The 12,762-nt window shown below is 41.8% G+C and overlaps 1 non-coding gene across 1 annotated transcript; it reads right to left on the reverse strand.

Moving 5' to 3' along the window:
- Positions 1 to 4,390: 4,390 nt before the first annotated feature.
- LOC122302015 lies at positions 4,391 to 4,497 on the reverse strand. Its single transcript, XR_006240265.1, has one exon. It is a non-coding gene; the product is annotated as a small nucleolar RNA R71 (small nucleolar RNA).
- Between the last annotated feature and the right edge of the window lie 8,265 nt (positions 4,498 to 12,762).

Consider the following 12,762-nt stretch of genomic DNA (forward strand, 5'->3'; position numbering starts at 1 on the left):
GCTCTGAAAATTGGTGGAGATGATCTCTGGTGGAAGGGGAAGAGAATGGTTGTGACGGTGCACTAAAAGGTGGCCAGACAGCGGAGAACGGGGCTGACAAACAGGCAGCGACGGAAGGAAAAAAAAAAAAAAAAAAAAGGCTGCTGCGTACGCGGGAGAGGAGGAAGAAGAAAGAAAAAGAAAAGGAAGAAAAAGAAAGAAAAAGAAAGAAAAGAAAAGGGAAAAGAAAAAGAGAAAAGAAAAGAAATGAGGTCCAATCCTCACCTCTGGAGTCCAACAACTGATCCAACGAAAATAAGTTTAAAAGCAATAAAACTAAGAAAATATTTTAAACACAACTTAAAGCTAAAATATAATAATTAACTAGTAAAAACAAACTATTTAATTTTAAATCCAAAGACAAGCTAAAATAAATTAAACAGCAATTTAAATTCAACAGCAATTAAAATCCAATTAAAATTCGATAATTTAAAATAAAAGAAATATTATATTAATTAAATTAAAATATTCCTTCAGTGAAAATACACATAAAAACGGGGTGTCACATTTCAAGTTTCGTGTAATTATATATCTATACAAGAATTTTGATGATAACAAATGAATTCAAAGAATAAAAGAGTTTCAAGTTCAAGTTGTCTACACAATGGATTCAAGCAATCAAGGAACCAAACATGAGCAAAAAGGGAACAAGTTCACATTAAAGTCATAGAGAAATGTTTTAAACCTCTTAAAAATTTAAAATTAGGATTAAGGCTCAAAATTAATATTTTATCATAAAACATTAAAATACATTTTCCACATGTGCATGAATATTTTGAAAATTAAATTTGAAAATTTTGAAAGATGATTGATTGTCATCTTTCACATATGCGTGACATGATTAAATGTTTGAACTTTGAAAATATTAAAGATGATTGATTTTCATCTTTCACATGTACATGTTTTATTTGAATATTTTCAAAAATGATTGATGCTCTTTTCGACTTATGCAAAAGGTAGATGATTTTGTTTGAAAATTTTGAAAAGTAAAGTGTGCTCCTTTTGTCATATGCAAAAAGTAAAAAGATTAGGTTTGAATTTTTTGAAAAGTAAAGTGTGCTCCTTTTGTCATATGCAAAAAGTAAAAATATTAGGTTTGAATTTTTTGAAAAATAAAGTGTATTCCTTTTATCATATGTAAAAAGTAAAAAGATTAGATTTGAATTTTTTGAAAAGTGAATGATGTTGTCTTTAACATGTGAATCTTTTTAAATTTAAATATGAAGTCTCGTATGCCTATAAATAGATCATTTGAGAGCTTCAAATTTACAACACCAAGAGCATACAACATTCATTCAAAGCTTTCATTCTCTCTTCTCTAAGCATTGAGCCTTAAACCTTGTTCATATTGAGAGATATATAGTTTGTGCTGTATTGTTCTTATTTCACTTATTGAGAAGTGTTTTCTGATAAACTACCCACTATCATCTCTTGTATCAGTAAAAATGTGTGTATAACCCTTGTGCGTGTAGAAAGTGTTCTACACATGGAATAGTTGAATCACCACGTGTAAGGTGATTACAAGTGTAGAAGGTGTTCTACACGGATACTTTGTAGCAGTATTGTTCAAAGGTTTAATAGATTTCTATCTCTACCTAAAGGAGGTTGAATAGTGAATTTGGGAATCCTCAATGGGTAGCTTGTGGCGAGGACCTAGGCAGTGGGGCCGAACCTCGTTAACATACTGAGTTTGCTTCTCTCCCACCCTTACGCTTTATATTTACTGCTGCTTTATATTTTATTTATATTTTATATTGTGTATTTGATTTATAATTGTTAATTTTTTAAATATAACTCAATTCACCCCCCTCTTATGTTAGTCATCTGGGCAACAATTGGTATCAGAGCAATGGCTCTGTTATAAGATTAACTATCTTTTGAGTTAAGATCTTATGGCTAACATTGCAGCTTCATTTGGTGAAGGTCAATCTAACAGTCGTCCTCCACTCTTTTGTGGAGACAATTTCTCATTCTGGAAAGTTAGAATGAGAATATTCCTTCAGGCTCAAGGTCGAGAAATCTGGAAATGCATTGTAAATGGACCTTATATTCTAACAAAAAGTGGTTGATGGAGTAAAGGTCAAAAAGGAAGAATAAGAGTTTGATCGTGAAGACGATAGACTTTATACTTTGAATTTAACTGTTATGAATTTATTATATAATGCTCTCAATGGAAATGAGTTTAATAGAATAATGACTTGCACTACGGGCAAAGGAAATTTGGGATAACTTGGAAGTTACTTATGAAAGAACTTCACAAGTCAAGGAATCAAAAATTTATATTCTTACTCATGAATATGAAATGTTTAAGATGAATGATGATGAATCTATTTCTAGTATGCACACTCATTTTACTAACATCATAAAGAGCTTGACAGCTCTTGGCAAAATTTATTCCAAGGTGGAGATAGTAAGAAAAATTCTCAACTCTCTATCAAAACACTGTGAATCAAAAGTGACAGTGATTCTTGAAGCTATAGACCTCAAGAAGCTCGAAGTGAATGAACTCATCGGGTCGCTTATCACTGATGACTTGCAAAAATTTCATATTGCAGATTTTACAAGTTCGCTCGAGCGGAGGCTTTTGGCCGCTCGAGCGAATTCAGGCAGATTCAAACGCTCGACTGTCGCTCGACAGAGAGCTCAAGCGGAATCAGACAGAGTCCAACGCTCGATGTGCGCTCAACACCCCGCTTGAGCGAACATCGTATTTTGACAGATTTTAGATTTTCCGCCGTGACACCATATAAAAGCAATTTTTCACTCTAGAGCCACGAGTTTTGACTGGAGAACACTTCTTGGGAGAGAAAAACATAACTAGAGGGATTCAAATCATCTATTTTTGGAGAGGGAATTCCAATTATTGCACGTACGTTGGAATCATACACGAGCACGGACGAGAGAAAAGCGTTGAATCGTTCCCTTGAGCTTTTGACGACGAGTTGAGGCTGCAAGGAGGATTGTTCAGTGTTTATTTTCTTCCCATCTTCTCAGAACAATTATGGTGAATTCGTTTATGTTGAATTCCATTTCTAGCATGAGCTAAATTTTCTTCATTCTAGGAAAACGATGTAACTTATTTCCGAACTATGCATGATTGTCTATGCTAATTTAATGCAATTCTCTCTTTGTGTATCTGATTTATTCTGAATTTATTGCTTCTAATTAACTGGCCATTGATTAGATGATAAGTAATCTTGTGATTTGCTATCGAAAGAGGGAATTATAGGGTAGATCTTGGATATTTCAGCATAGGTAAGTATAGAGATCGAAAGACTTGTATGAACCTATGTAGTAATTAAATCATCGGTCTTATTGCGTTCTTGATTATTGAATTTGCATATTCTTGTGTGAATTGATAACTAAGAGTCAATTCCAATTGACTATCGAAAGAGGCTTTTGGATGAATTAGAGATTTGCTAATAGACAAAAGAGATTTAAATTAAATTAGCTGGATGAGAAAAGCATAGTGAAGAAGTAGGTGAAATCGATTTCCTAGAAGTTTTCTTCCCATTAATTTGATCTTCGAACGTCAGTGTTATTTCCTTTGCACATTTTTCTTTGAGTTGATCTAGTTTAGATTGCAACTACAAAAATCTTAGTGATTCCTCTAGATAAAATCAAGTTTAGTATAATTTTAGTATTTGGCAAACGTAAGGTACTAATCCCTGAGAACGATACTCTTCTTATTACTTTACTATAAAACTACGATACTGTGCACTTGCAGTTTTGCACCGGTCAAGTTTTTGGCGCCGTTGCCGGGGATTGGTTTATTCTTATTCTTTTTGTCAATATCGATACAAAGTAATCTTGGTTTTAATTTAGAATTTTATTTTAATTTGTTCTACAGGTGTGTTTTTGACGTTGGATGCGCCGTGCTAGATCTCGTGATATTATTCCTGTTGATCTGGAGATTGAAAGAACTCTCAGATCACTAAGAAGAAATAAGATACTAGCCATGGCTGAAGAAGATCGTGAGGTACTACCACGCACCTGGAAGGACTATGTACGGCCAGTTGTGAATGGAAATTACTCGAGCATAATGCGCCAGCCAATCAATGCCAACAACTTTGAGCTCAAACCAGCTTTGATTAGCATGGTGCAGCAGGCTCAATTCAGCGGATCGCCACTGGATGATCCCAATATTCATTTGGCTATGTTCTTGGAGATTTGTGACATTGTGAAGATCAATGGTGTTACTGAAGACACCATTAGACTGAGATTGTTTCCTTTCCCTTTGAGGGACAAGGCTAGAGGTTGGCTACAATCTCTACAACCGGGAAGCATCGTTAGTTGGCAGGACATGGCTGAGAGGTTTCTTGCTAAATTCTTTCCTCCTGCAAAAATAGCCCAACTCAGGAGTGAGATTGGCCAGTTCAAGCAAAATGATTTTGAGTCACTCTATGAAGCGTGGGAGAGGTATAAAGACTTGGTTCGACGTTGCCCACAACATAGATTGCCAGATTGGTTGCAAGTTCAAATGTTCTATAATGGGTTAAATGGGCAAACTAGAACTATAGTTGATGCTGCTTCTGGTGGAACTTTGATGTCGAAGACAGCTGAAGGTGCTACTGCACTTTTGGAAGAAATGGCCTCAAACAACTATCAATGGCCAACTGAGAGGACTTTGACTAAGAAGGTTGCTGGAATTCATGACTTGGAGCCTATAGCAGCCCTTTCAGCTCAAGTTGCTACTCTATCTCATCAGATTTCAGCCTTGACAACACAAAAGATACCACAAAGTACAGAATATGTAGCATCTACAAGTATGATAGTTCCAAGCAATGAGGCGAGTCAAGAACAAGTTCAATATGTCAACAATCGGAACTACAACTATCGTGGTAATCCTATGCCAAATTACTATCATCCAGGGCTTAGAAATCATGAGAATTTGTCATATGGAAATACAAAGAATGTGTTGCAACCTCAACCTCCTCCAGGATTTGATAGCCAACCAAGCGATAAGAAGATGTCACTTGAGGATGCCATGGTTTCCTTTGTTCAGGAGACCAATGCAAGGTTTAAAAAGACTGATTCACGGTTGGACAACATTGAGACTCATTGTAGCAATATGGGAGCACTATGAAGAATCTTGAAGTGCAAATTGGGCAACTAGCCACTACCATCAATGCCCAACAAAGAGGAGCTTTTCCTAGCAACACTGAAGTGAATCCAAAGGAACAATGCAAGGCCATCACACTTAGGAGTGGAAAAGAAATTGAGAGGGCACCAATAAAGGAGAGCAAGTCCACTCCTACCGCTGCAAACAATGGCCAAAGCAAAGATCAAGTAGAAGAAGAGGAGATTGTCAATGATACACTAGAGGAGACTGACTTGCCTCCTACAATTTCATTTCCTGACAATCCTCCTATTCTTGCTCCTCCACTTCCTTACCCTCAGCGTTTTCAAAAGCAAAAACTAGATAAGCAATTTTCTAAGTTTTTGGATATTTTTAAGAAAATTCACATTAATATTCCTTTTGTAGATGCTGTGATGACCCGATTTTGAGTGTATTTTCGCTGAAATAATTGTTTTCATTTTAATTAATATATTAGTTATTTATTTTAATTTAATTGCATTTTAAAATTTGTTTTTAATTTATTTGATGTTGTGTTTTATTTCTTTAAGTTGTTTTGTGGTTTTTAATCCCTTTTCGGCGGTTTGTTTTGTTTTCCCGAAGTGAGGATTGGACCTCATTTCTTTTTGCAGCTCTTTTCCTTTTTCTCTTCTTTTTCCTTTTTCCTTTCTTTTCTTTTTCCTTTTTCTCTTTTTCCTTCTTTTCTTTTTCTTTTCTTTTTCTTTTTCTTCTTTTTCTTTTTTTTTCTTTTCTTTTTCCTGCTTCCCGCGTCGTCCCCCCCCCGAGCTCTCTCTCTCTTCTCTCTCCCTCACGGCCAGAAACTTCAACAGCCCAGACCGCCGCCGTCCGACCACCATTTGGCTCACCGCCGGTCCCGTTCGAACCCCCTCCCTCCGGTGCACCTTCCCACCAAATATCTTCCCCTGCCGGCCGGCCGTTTGGCCGGAAAAGCCATTTGAAGCCCCACGGATTTTGCTCCGATCCGCCGCCGTCGCTCCACCTCCGGCCACCATTTCTTCACCACTTCATCACCGGTCCCTTACCGTCCTAACCCACCCATTTCCGGCCTCCAACGACCACCGGAACAGCTCCTACGAGCTTAGTTTCCGATTTGCGTTTTTCGGCCATTTCCGGCGATTCCGCCGCCACCCTCGGCCAACCACCACTTCCAATAGCTTCACAACCATCCCTAGACCATTCCCTATCAATTTCGTGTCCTAGTTTGTCCCCGTTCAAAAGTAGATTTTTCACAACCCACGGCCACAGTGAATTTTCACTGTGACGTTGCTTTTCCGGCGCCGTTTGCAACGCCGCGTGTTTTCTAAAATTGCCATATAGCGCTGTAAGTATTTTCCAAACCCTATTTTCAGATTTAAATATATATTGCTCTTTCAATATTTTATTGCTGCTGGTTGGTTGATTCCGGACTGAGTCCGAGGAGTTCGGGGGTCGGATGGATGGAGGACGGAGATACTTGTTTTATTGATTTATGTTGGTTGGTTATCTTATTATGCATTGATATGGCATTACATGGTGCATGCACGTGTGTTTTTGTTTATGTGTGAAAAGCCTGTGTATTGGCGTAAGTGGTCTTACGGGTGCGTGTGTATCACGACCCCAAGCCGGGATGGGGTATTATCTCGGTGGAGCTCCTCTGGTCACTCGGGAGTGGAATAAACTGAGTGATGTCCCCTGAGTTGTCGCTAGACGACGGGAGCGGGGGCTAGGGGTTGCTTGGCTACGAACGCGCCGGGCGCGGAACCGAGCATCGCTCTACGCACCGACTCCGTGGCCCTTCGCTGGTGAGGGCTAGAGGATGCTTGGCTACGAACGTGCGGGGCACGGAACTGGGCATCGCTCGTTAGGTGTCACATGCGTGGTGGTACTCTGCGGTGTGGCACTGGAGCCAGGGTGTGCGGATGACCCCTAGGGGAGGTCATGGTGCATACGGATACAAAATGTGATTTTGGCGTGTGTGGAAAACTGTGTCTTGGGGTTTTGTGCATTGGGCATGGTTCATGCATATTGTTTGAGTTCTATATGTGTTATTATCTGGTAGTGTTTGGGTTTTACTTACCTGCGGTACCATTTTTGGTTCCGTAGCTTTTGGTGCAGAGTTCGAGGAGGAGGCTGAGCCCGAGGATGCGGCTCCGCCGGGTTGCTGATGTCATGCTTTGTATTTGATATTTTATTATATGCGTGTTTTGTAATATTTTATTTATGTATGTTTTAAACAGCTTGTATTACGTTAAGAAAATTCTGGTACTTAGTTATGACTTTCGTTATCCGCTGCGTGTTCTTCCGCGCACATTTGTTGCTTTTGCACACACTCGGCACCCGTCGATAAGATGGTGACCCGGGTTGTCACCATCCGGACGTCTCGATTTTCCCGTGTTCGGGCGTAGGGATTTAGGGGCATCACAGGTGGTATCAGAGCGGTTTGGCTCTGGGTAAAACCACATGTCCCGTAGGCAGTACCAGAATGCTTTTTAAAGTTGTGTTTTAAAATTTATGTTAAGTATAGTTGTTTTATTTTTATTTTTTTTGTGTGAGCTTGTTTGCTTGTTTTTATTTATTTAGTTATGTTTTTGCGTGTTGGTTTCTTTTGTTTCTTGCTGTGTGGTGTTGGTTTTGTTTTTGTTGGTTTTATGATGGTTTTATTTGTTTTCTTAAAGGAGGGTCAAGAGTGGTGTTGTGACAGGAAAATGGGGAGACCAAGGAAAAATACCCAGGAACCACGGGACAATACCTCCAGGGATGACTCCCTAGCCGAAGCAATACGGCAGATGACAGAATTTATGCAGCAGAGTGCGAGGTCTCAACAGGCAGGGCCTTGGCCACAACAAGGGGGTCCTTGGCCATATCAGGGAGGGCCTTGGATGTATCCAGGAGGGTCCAGTAGCATGGTGCAAGCCGGATGCACCTATGAGCGCTTCCTGGCGCATAGGACTCCACACTTCACTGGAAATGAGGATCCACTTCAGGCTGGAAAATGGATCAAAGATCTGGAGAAAACTTTTAAGGTGTGTGGATGCACTGAGGCACAGCAAGTACTCTACGCCAGCTATCTCTTGCAAGGTACCGCTTCTGATTGGTGGGATACCAAGAGGGTGCTGTTGGAATCTGAACTGGGATCTTTCGCTGCGGTGACCTGGCAGCGTTTCAAGAAGGAGTTCAATGACCGCTTCTTTCCTGCATCGGTAAGGAAGCAAAAGGCAAGAGAGTTCTCCAATCTGGTCCAAGGGGGCGCGACAGTGGAGCTGTACGCCCGGAGGTTCATAGAACTTGAGCGGTTTGCTCCTCACCTTGTCGCCACTGAGGAGATGCGAGCAGATCGTTTCCAGGAGGGGCTGCGTCATGACATACGCCGTATGGTGGTCAGCCATCGGATATCCACTTTTCAGGAATTAGTGGATGTGGCTACCCTTGTGGAGCGGGAAAATAATCTGAGTGTGGGTTCCCCTCCAGGGCATAAGAGACGGAGTTTTTCTGGTGAAGGAAGCAGCTCGGGTTCGCCCCAGAAGTTTGTTCAGCGGACCGGAACTCGACCTCCTACGTCCTCAGGTGTTTGTATGGGAGGACGGGTGCCTATTTGTGGAGCTTGTAATAGAGCTCATGAGGGCGAGTGTCGGATGAGTAGCGGACCCCAGTGTTACCGGTGCGGCCAAGTGGGACATATCGCTCGGGATTGCTCCGTCAGAGTTCAAGAAAGCCGTGGAGGTAGACACGGTGGAAGAACCAACCCGAGACAAGCAGTACAAGCCCGGGTTTATGCTGTCACACCCGGAGAGGTGGATGATGAGGCACCAGTGACCCATGATGCTGGAGTAATTACAGGTATGGTTTAATTTAATCTTAAGTTGGATTTAATTTTTGGTGTTTGTGGTTTATTCTTTGCTTTTTGGATTTCATGGGTTGATGTGTTTGGTTCAGGAAGAGTTCGTTTGTATGAGTTTTATGCTTGTACTTTGTTTGATTCTGGTGCTTCACGGTCGTTTGTATCTTCCACGTTTGCTCGGGTGTGTAATTTGGTCACGGAGCCGTTGCCGAAGTCTATGGTAGTGGCTCTACCCGATGGTGAGATGGTGTGGTGTTCTAAGGTTGCTTTGGGATGCCCGTTAAATTTTGAGGGAAGATTCCTGGATGCTGATTTGGTGGTGTTCAAGCTGTTGGGTTTTGATATCATCCTCGGGATGGATTGGCTATACCGATATTCTGCAAGTATTAATTGCAGAAGTCGGATAATTAGCTTTCAGCTTCCAGATGGTGATTGTCTGGAATTTGCGGGGAGTAGATTAAAAGAAAAATCGATAATTATATCGGCGATTCAGGCAAGACGAGAGATTGCATGGGGAGCGGATGCATTCTTGGTTCAGATGGTGTCCACGCCGTCTGAGAAGAAGTCCTTGGCAGACATTCCAGTTGTGGAAGAGTTTCCCGATGTGTTTGTGGATGACTTGCCCGGACTACCCCCTGTTCGGGAGATGGAGTTTGTTATAGACTTGGAACCTGGAGCGGCTCCTGTGCATAAAGCTCCTTATCGCATGGCACCGGCTGAATTGAAAGAGTTGAAGACTCAGTTGCAAGAACTGGTAGAGAAGGGATTTATTCAGCCTAGTACGTCGCCGTGGAGTGCACCAGTTTTATTTGTTAAGAAGAAAGATGGAACCCTCCGTATGTGCATTGATTATCGGGAATTGAACAAGGTGACCATCAAAAATAAATACCCTCTCCCGCGGATTGATGATTTGTTTGACCAGCTTCAAGGAGCAGCCGTGTTCTCTAAGATTGATCTGAGGTCGGGATACTACCAGCTGAGAATCAGAGACCAGGATGTGCCTAAAACTGCTTTCAGGTCGAGGTATGGGCATTATGAATTCAAGGTGATGCCGTTTGGGTTAGCTAATGCCCCTGCAGCGTTCATGGATTTAATGAATCGAGTGTTTCGACCTTATCTGGATTCCTTTGTGGTAGTATTTATTGATGATATACTGATTTATTCCCGAGATGTTGAAGAGCATGTGTATCATCTTAGTCTGGTACTTGAGAGATTGAGAGAACACCAGCTATAAGCCAAGCTCAGCAAGTGTGAGTTCTGGTTGGAAGAAGTTAAATTCCTTGGGCAAGTAATTTCCTGGGGCGGAGTGGCAATTGATCCTAGTAAGGTAGAAGCCATTTTGTCATGGCAGCGCCCGACAACAGTGCGCGAGGTCAGGAGTTTCTTGGGGCTCGCCGATTACTACCGAAGATTTGTAGAGGGTTTTGCTCGCCTATCCGGACCTCTCACAGCTTTGACTCGGAAGAATACAGAATTTGTTTGGTCAGAGAAATGTGAGAGAAGCTTCCAAGAATTGAAGAATAGGTTGACAACGGCACCAGTGTTAGCGCTCCCAGAACCGCATAAGCCATTCGTCGTCTTCAGTGATGCGTCTAAGTTTGGTTTGGGTTGTGTCCTTATGCAGGAAGGACGGGTTGTAGCCTATGCATCTCGTCAGCTAAAGGACCATGAAAAGAATTATCCGACGCATGATCTAGAATTGGCTGCGATTGTTTTTGCCCTTAAGATCTGGCGGCACTTCTTGTATGGGGAAGCTTGCGAGGTATTTACTGATCATAAGAGCTTGAAGCATTTGTTTTCCCAGAAAAATCTGAATATGAGGCAGAGGCGATGGCTGGAGCTAATCAGTGACTATCAGTGTGAGATCAAGTACCATCCGGGGAAGGCTAATATAGTTGTTGATGCTTTGAGCCGGAAGTCACACTTGGAAGATGAAGCTGAGCCGTCAGAATTGGAATCGTTGCTTTGTGGGATGAGAAGGCTCCTTATAGAGAGTTCGCAGCAAGTAGAGATTTTTTCTTCAGTTCTTGATATTCGGGTAACTGATTTTGAAGAATTGAAAGCTCTCCAAAGAAAGGATCCGAAGCTGCTGAACATCAGGAAAAGAGTCCAAAAATCTCGAGGGCCATTGCATTATAGCATGGATAATGATGGGATACTTCGGTTCCGAGATCGCAGAGTGGTCCCCAAGGACTCTGAATTCAAAGAGCGGATCATGGCGGAAGCTCATGCGGCCCCTTATTCAGTTCATCCCGGCAGTACAAAGATGTATCGGGACTTGAAGAAAAATTACTGGTGGGATGGAATGAAGAAGGACGTTGCCTTATATGTGGAGAAATGCCACACATGCCGTCCGGTGAAGGCCGAGCATCAGAGACCTGCAGGTATGCTCCAACCCCTCCCTATTCCTGAGTGGAAATGGGATGATATCACGATGGACTTCGTGGTGGGTTTGCCGAGAACGCCTAGTGGGAAGAATTCTGTTTGGGTGATTGTGGACCGGTTAACGAAGAGTGCTCATTTTCTGCCTGTTAATAACACCGACTCTTTGGGTAAGTTGACCCGTTTGTATGTCAAAGAGATAGTGCGACTACACGGCGTACCAAAGAGTATAGTGTCGGATCGAGACCCGAGGTTCACATCGCAGTTCTGGAAGAGTTTGCAGGCAGCTTTGGGTACTAAGTTGAAGTTCAGTACTGCTTATCACCCGCAGACAGACGGCCAGTCAGAGCGCACCATTCAGACCCTGGAAGACATGTTACGAGCATGTGTCCTGGAATTCCAAGGAAGTTGGGAAAACCATTTGCCGCTCATCGAGTTTGCATACAATAACAGCTTCCATGCGACTATTCAGATGGCTCCCTATGAAGCTCTTTATGGGAGGAAGTGTAGGTCGCCCTTGTGTTGGGATGAAGTTGGGGAGAGTAGGGTAATTGGACCCGAAATAATTCAAGAGATGCAAAGCCAAGTCCGGATCATTAGAGATAAAATGGCAGCAGCTCAGAGTCGTCAAAAAAGTTATGCTGACACCAGGAGGAGAGAGTTATCTTTTGGAGTTGGTGATTGGGTTTACCTTAAAGTCTCTCCCATGAGAGGTGTTAAGCGTTTTGGTAAGAAGAGGAAGCTAGATCCGAGGTACGTCGGCCCTTTTCAGATTTTGGAAAGAGTAGGGTCCGTCGCCTACAGAGTTGCTTTGCCAGATTATTTTGGGGATGTTCATGATGTCTTCCACGTATCATCCCTGAAGAAGAGCTTTGGACAGCAAGAGCCACGCTTCGTCGACCCAGCGGGTATTCAGTTGCAACCGGATCTCACTTATGAAGTTGTTCCGTCGCAGATTTTGGATTGGAAGGAGCAACGGTTGAGGTCCAAGACGATACCTTTGGCTAAAGTGGCTTGGGGAGATCCGTTAGCTCAAGATTTCTCTTGAGAATGAGCAGCGGACATGAGGGAGCAGTACCCGTACTTGTTCGATTAGAGAAGGTATATATCTTAATCTTGATCACAGTTGGTTTATGTGCTTTCTTGTGGTTTGCTTTAAGTTGGTGGTTGATTTGCAATTTCGAGGACGAAATTGTTTTTAAGGAGGGGAGGATGTGATGACCCGATTTTGAGTGTATTTTCGCTGAAATAATTGTTTTCATTTTAATTAATATATTAGTTATTTATTTTAATTTAATTGCGTTTTAAAATTTGTTTTTAATTTATTTGATGTTGTGTTTTATTTCTTTAAGTTGTTTTGTGGTTTTTAATCCCTTTTCGGAGATTTGTTTTGTTTTCCCGGAGTGAGGATTGGACCTCATTTCTT

This window comes from Carya illinoinensis, chromosome 2 (assembly GCF_018687715.1).
Source record: "Carya illinoinensis cultivar Pawnee chromosome 2, C.illinoinensisPawnee_v1, whole genome shotgun sequence".
NCBI classification, from domain to species: Eukaryota; Viridiplantae; Streptophyta; class Magnoliopsida; order Fagales; family Juglandaceae; genus Carya; species Carya illinoinensis.